Source organism: Podarcis erhardii (genome assembly GCF_964252035.2).
Source record: "Podarcis erhardii genome assembly, chromosome: 12".
In the NCBI taxonomy this organism is placed as follows: Eukaryota; Metazoa; Chordata; class Lepidosauria; order Squamata; family Lacertidae; genus Podarcis; species Podarcis erhardii.
Genome location: NC_138513.1, coordinates 10,371,743 through 10,378,863, shown reverse-complemented (window position 1 = coordinate 10,378,863; position 7,121 = coordinate 10,371,743). Strand labels below are relative to the sequence as shown.

Sequence of the window (7,121 nt, the reverse complement as noted above, 5' to 3'; positions counted from 1 at the left end):
GCAAGAACAATGTCTGGTAAGGTGCAGCCAGTTCCCAAAGATTCTTTTAAAAAGTACAATTCCTTCCATGGATTATCTATGGATCCAATAACAAATCTCCATTCAGTGATTTTGAGGATTTCAATAATTTGGGTTTGGCAGTTACTACAGAATTCTTTAATTTATATAGGTTGAAATAATTAGCATTTGTCTCACCTGACAGCATGCCATGTTTTGTGCATTTGTGTTTCTGAAAAGGAAGGGCCATATATGACAAAAAAAAGAACACATGATTCATATGGAGCAGCTGCAGGTATAAATTCTGATGGTTTAATGTTTAAACATGGCAGGTGGGACACTGAACACTACTGACAGACTTGCAATGCACTTTGAAGCCACTGCACTAAATGTTAGCGGAAGTTAGTTGATCTTTTCTCACACACTACATTTTTGCAAGGTATAGAAAGTACATACTTTAGCCAAGTAGGTTCGTAACTGCCTTTTAAAGAAACCTCTTCACTGCTGAAACTTGGCAACTAGATCAACGTACCTTTTTTAGACGTCATTGGCACCATAACTTTTGAAGGTGTTTGTACTTGTGTGCTCACACTGGAAAATAGCACAGCCAGAACAGAAAGTACAGCAGGTCCACCATCAAGGCATTGGAAATGATTTATAGGAAAAGCATATGGAAATACCTGCTGTCCTTAAAATGAACATGCTTTCCATGTGGCTTTCAGTGATGGTTGCCTCTTCTGCAGCATCTGTGTGTCGTATTTCTTGCCTGTAAAACATTTGCCACATTTATGTTCTGTATAATTGCTACACTGAATATTTTATGTATGTCTATTCTTATAAAAGAGTTTTGGAACACGGCATAAAACCATGTCATTTTTCAGATTCAAAAAGCATGTGAACCTGTTCAATGCTAAACATCTGGTAGGAACCCACCTTTCTCACTCAGTTTAAGAAATAGTAAAATGTTCACTGTAAAATGGTCATCAGGTAGGTGAAATGTATACAGAACTCAGGCCTTTAAATTTCAGGAATCAGGCTGGGGAAGCAGGTAGTCAAAACGTCCACCACTTGGAATTCCGAAACATGTTGCTGCAACCTCTGTTTCTAGCGGAGGCTCACCTGCCAATGCACTGGACTTACGGTACTTTGTCACACAATTCAGTAAGAGCCACTGAGAACCTAAGAGCCTTTATCTCTTCCCCAATTTTAATCTACTCCACATGGCCCTGTGCCACCTTGCTCATGCTACAATACGAGGAGATTTTTAAAGGTTGTAATGGGCAAAAAACCGAAAGCACCACAGCATTCATGGAGCTTCCAGTCTACACTTTCAACAACTCTTGTTCCGTTCTCAACGTTATCAGGGCAGCATTCCATGCTTGACGTAGCAGCTGTGCTGCAAAGGTAGCGCTTGATACAGACTGTTCTCAACAAATACGATTACTCCTTGTACTAGCACAGGGGCCAGCAAACTTTTTCAGCTGGGGGCCGGTCTACTGTCCCTCAGACCTTGTGGGGGGGCTGGACTATATTTTGAAGGGGAAAAAAGAACAAATTCCTATGCCCCACAAATAACCCAGAGATGCATTTTAAATAAAAGCACACATTCCACTCATGTAAAAACACACTGATTCCCAGACCATCTGTGGGCCAAATTGAGAAGGCTATTGGGCCAGATCCAGCACCCGGGCCTTAGTTTGCATATGCATGTACTAGCACCTTCAGCACCAACTCATCAACTTTCATTTGCCTTCGTCTTTTCTCTTCCTCTGAAAGCGGAAATAAGAAACCAGTCTTCATGATGCACTGCCCCTTTCAGCTAAAGCCCAGTGCCATAAGGAATCTAGGGAGGATCCCAGAGGGTCAGAGACTGTCCTCTCCCAGGACTTGTGATATATTACATCAAGCTGCCTTCGATCATATGAATCTTGAGGAAGCTATCTATCTTAACACATTGTACACCAGTAAACCAACATTCATCTCAGTTGCAGTATTGCTTTTATGGGTTGCTAATGAGAAAATGTGAAACACAGTTGAATGACCAAATTAACATAATTGAGAACTAATGTACTGCCAATTGCTTTGCTTGCACAAATAAAGGTTCCTTGTCAGAAGAGCCTGCTGGATCAGGCCAATAGCCCATCTAGTCCAGCATCCTGTTGTCACAGTGGCCAACCGGATGCCTGTAGGAAACCCACAAACACGGCCTGAGCTCAAGAACATTCTCACTTCCCTTGGCTTTCAGCAGTTGGTATTGGGAAGATTTACTGCCTCAAGCTGTTGGAGGTAGAGCAGAGTCATTGTGGCTAGTAACCACCAATAGCTATGAATTTGTCTAATCTTTTAAAGCTGTGAAGTCCTTAATTGCAGGGCTGTGGGTTCAAGCCCCATGTTGAGTGAAAGATTCCTGCATAGCAGAGGATTGCCACTAGATGATCCTCGTGGTGCCTTCCAATTTTATTTTTTTATTTATTAAGTTGGTGGCCATCACTCCTCCTGGGAGAGTTGAGTTCCATATTTTGACTATGTGCTCCATGAAGAAGTACTTCATAGAATCATAGAGTTGGAAGAGACCACAAGGGCCATCGAGTCCAACCCCCTGCCAAGCAGGAAACACCATCAGAGCACTCCTGACATATGGTTGTCAAGCCTCTGCTTAAAGACCTCCAAAGAAGGAGACTCCACCACACTCCTTGGCAGCAAATTCCACTGTCGAACAGCTCTTACTGTCAGGAAGTTCTTCCTAATGTTTAGGTGGAATCTTCTTTCTTGTAGTTTGGAACCATTGCTCCGTGTCTGCTTCTCTGGAGCAGCAGAAAACAACCTTTCTCCTTTTATCTATCCTTGGTTTTGCATCTAGTAGATCTTAGGCACAAAAGCAGCCTACCATGAGGAAACCCATGAAACATATTTTCCTTTTTAAAGAGCAGATTACATCTAAAATTACTTACCTGATACATGGCCACCATAATAATTTGCATGCTGTTTTGCCCAGAGCCTACTCACAAAATGCTTCAGGGAGGCTAACTTTGCCCTTGCAGCCAGGTTTTCCTATGAATATAGATTTAAAATGCACAATTAGTTGCTAATTAAATCCACTTAAATTAATTGATGTAGGTAGAAGTGTGATATTTAAGAAATTGCAAGTGGATTTAGGCTCTCTCGTTCAGTGGTAGAGCTCATCATTTGCATGCAGGTCTCGGCTTCAGTTCCCAACTTCTCCAGGTAGGGAAAGAGTGGCTGTAGTCTGAAACCCTTTAGTTTTGGAGCAATGGTCTTTCTGATACAACTGGACTTCTAATGCTCACCATTCCAGGCCAGTATGGCCAGTGGTCAGGTGCAAGGTGAGTTTTGGCCCAATATTTGAAGGGCCAAACGTTCCCAACCTCTGGCAAAGGCATTACAGAGCTAGATGTACGAATGGTCTGACTCAGTATACATAAAATCTTACACAGAAAACAGAAATATGAACAGTCTTTCAAGTTGTGGCTGTTAAGATGACTTCAGTTTAGAACAAAGTAGCCTAACAGAGTTGATGGGCGCATAATATCAGCACCAGCCTCCACTACCTGATGTAGCTTAACGGTGACATGCAAAACAGTTCACAAGGGACAAAAAAATACAGGAGACAGAGACTGCCCTTAATACTGCTCTGAAGGGATTTCAAGCACCACCACGCCAGGTATGCTGGTGCAACTATTTCCTTTCAGCAGGAGAGTAAGCAGTTCAAGGAAAAGCGGTAAATGCTCAGTCTTCCCCACTCAGAATGCCAGTTCTCCTCCATATTGTAATTCCAATTTCTCCAAGTGCCCTTCCTTATGCAGCTTAAGAAGAGCAACAGACACATGTAAGAGAGAGGTATCAGCAGACTTGAAGACACCAAGGTTTGCAGAAGGACAAAGTAGTCTTTAGAGGAGCGGGGACTCTAAGAGGGGCCCCAAAACAGCTCAATGAGAACTGAGCCTAGTTTGCATGCTGAGCAATGCTGCGGAGGGAAGGGGAGGGGGAGCAATGTGAGCTTTCTACAGAACCAGATGAAATGCAAGACCTGTGCAGGGGGATGGCGGGCTACTAAAATTTTAATCAGAACCAAATGGTATGGGTTGAGGCTCTATTTTCTGCAGGACCCAAGTAGTCTAGGAGGAGATGAATACCTGAATGACAGCTGCAAAGGCCAAATCTGAGGGGCAAAGTTGTCTTATTGGCAGTTGGAATTGACGAAAAGGTCTTCAAGCTATTGCAGAAACCACTGGGTAGTTCGGTTAAAGTATGGTGCTCTTAACGCCAGGTTCACAGGTTCATGTCTTATTCCTGCATTGCATGGGGTTAGACAGATGGTTCTCAGGGTCCCCTTCTAACTATGATTCCATGAAACTTGCCCATGATAGAGGAAAGTGTGAAACAGTCGGCAAAATGTGCATCCATCTCCACCTCTCTCTTGCCTCGGGATCACAGGAGCAGCCATCTATTTTGGTCCCAGGTGGGAATGAGCTGCCTGTTGTTGTTGTTGTTGTTGTTGTTGATGATGATGATGATGACATTATGCTCATCTGACTTGATTGCCCCAGCCACTTTGGGTGGCTCCCAACAAATTAAAATATAAAATCAAAATAAAATCTGCCTACTTGCAATGAGTGACAAAAACACACAAATTTGTCCTTTGCTGCCATCTTGTGTTGGGCTATTGAATAACTCCCAATTATTTGAAGTTTGATATACCCTATTCATCAACCTAGGTGGAATCTACAAACGTGTTTAAAACTTTCGCTTGTTGTGAAATTTTTTTTTTCAAATTGCTTTGAAAAATGCATTGAATTTGCTATAGCTCCAAGTCGCCATCAAGTACCACAATTGTATATTGCACTTTAAGACACGTTCAAAACGTTTTACAGTATTTGCAGCTGTATAGCCGAGTCTCTATAGGGACGCGGGTGGCGCTGTGGGTAAAACCTCAGTGCCTAGGACTTGCCGATCGTATGGTCGGCGGTTCGAATCCCTGCGGCAGGGTGAGCTCCCATCGTTCGGTCCCAGCTCCTGCCCACCTAGCAGTTCGAAAGCACTCTTAAGTGCAAGTAGATAAATAGGTACCGCTTTATAGCGGGAAGGTAAACGGCGTTTCCATGTGCTGCGCTGGTGCAGGCTCGCCAGAGCAGCTTCGTCACGCTGACGCGGAAGTGACCCGGAAGTGTCTTCGGACGGCGCCGGCTCACGGCCTCTAGAGCGAGATGAGCACGCAACCCTAGAGTCGGACACGACTGGCCCGTACGGGCAGGGGTACCTTTACCTTTACCTTTAGCCGAGTCTCTAGTTTGAATATTTCCTAACTTCCTAACTGACTGTTTTATATTAATATTTGATTTTGACATTAGAGATGGCAGTGTACAATAGCAAACAATGTACTTTTCGTTATAGAGAAATGGTGCATAATTTCATATACATTAAAGGGTAAATATTTTACACTTTTTAAATAACATTTAATGAACTCTGACTTTATTTGATATCTGATCTTCATTGGTATTTTGCTTTGGTTTTTGATAGTTTGCACAAGCAGGGTAAATATTATGGTGTCACCCATCACACAGTAATAAGTACTGGACATCATAGCATGCCAAGTATCAAAGATATGAAATAATATTCAGCATTTACTACAATTTGATCACTATTGCATCATAATACTTTCTGTATTGACAATATTTGAGAGACTGAACACAGTATTGTTCAGTAGCTGATGATACTGAAAGCTAGCATTCAATAGTGTCTAGCGACTTACCAACAACATGCAATGTCGTTTTTGAGGTAAAATATCATGTTCAAATTTCTACTGCAATACAATAACTATATATTAGTTGTGGCCATAAAACTTGAGAAAATAGACTTGCCATTTAAGATAAGAACAAAAATGATTAAAACATATTGAAACAGCACTTAAATTTGAAATTTGAGTAAGCAGAAATTAACAGTTTCCAACAGGTATCTGGTTGGCCACTGTGAAATTCAGAATTTCGCAAAATTAGAAATTTTGTCACATTTCAAAAGTTTGCAATTTATTTATTTATTTTTGGTTCCAGGTGTAGTTTGTTTATTCCCTGACACAAATATGAAATGTACCAAAAAAGAGGTACAATGATTATTAATATCACATCTCAAACACCTCCTTGTTTTAAGAATGGCAGATGCATCATTGTTTTTCAAAGAAATGTTCTTCATTGCTAGGGCTGTTTAAAAATATCAAAGTCCTTTTGTGTTATAATTGCTGTGCCAGACACAATCTTCCTGTGGTTTTACTATTTTCCTGTTTCTTCTGTGGTCCTGCATTAACATTGACAGTTTTGTCAGGCTCACACCAGTAAAACCACCACAACCTTAATGCCAGATTTCTTAGAGAGTCTTCATATTAAAATTCCTCTTGTCGTTCCATATTTTTGTCATTCCATCAACAGCTTTGTGCAGCGCTAGTGGCTTAAGCTGGCCACTTCCCAAGAGATCAAGACAGAGGACATTGGTAAAACAAACACACCCCCATGCCCTACTTCTTAAAACCATTCATATGACAGGGAGGGATTTGATTCCATTAATAATAATAAAAACTGGCCAAGTTTAACTTGTTTGCCAACTTAAAAGAGAGACCCCAAACTATATACACCTTTCTCTTCAGATATTTGCCATCCAAATATTTTGGGGGGTGGGAGTTTATATTGAAAGACAACTCAATATCTTAGAAATATAATTATTCCTAGGATATTTCCAAATTAAAGTCTGCGTGAAGCCAGGACGATCCTTTCACTGTTTTTCAAAGGCACCCTCCTCCCTGGATGAGGTCGCCTCCTGCAAATAGGGAAATATAAAGCACCATTCCATTTGCCAAAAGGTCATGTATCAGGGTATGCATAGCCACCTGTGGCGTTTGCCCGCTCGTTTAGAAAATGTCTGTACAGGGGGGAGAGAAAGGGTTAAAATGTAGACCAATAGGAAAGCCGGAGGCGGAGCCTACCTGTTTATAAAAGGGCTTAGCCCGAGGTTTGAGTTAGTTGTTGGTGGTTAGTTGGTTGGTTTTAGTGGGTTGGTTGGGAAAGGCAGTTGGAAATGCAGTTGGAATTAGAGAGACAGTTGGTGCAGTTGGTTCT

The 7,121-nt window shown here is 41.7% G+C and overlaps 1 long non-coding RNA gene across 1 annotated transcript; it reads right to left on the bottom strand.

The window, feature by feature from the left end:
• Positions 1 to 50: 50 nt before the first annotated feature.
• LOC309326075 lies at positions 51 to 7,094 on the bottom strand. The gene is made up of 3 exons (XR_014150101.1): positions 6,989 to 7,094; positions 2,949 to 3,048; positions 51 to 763 (listed from the first exon to the last, which is right to left on the bottom strand). It is a non-coding gene; the product is annotated as an uncharacterized lncRNA (long non-coding RNA).
• Positions 7,095 to 7,121: the final 27 nt, after the last annotated feature.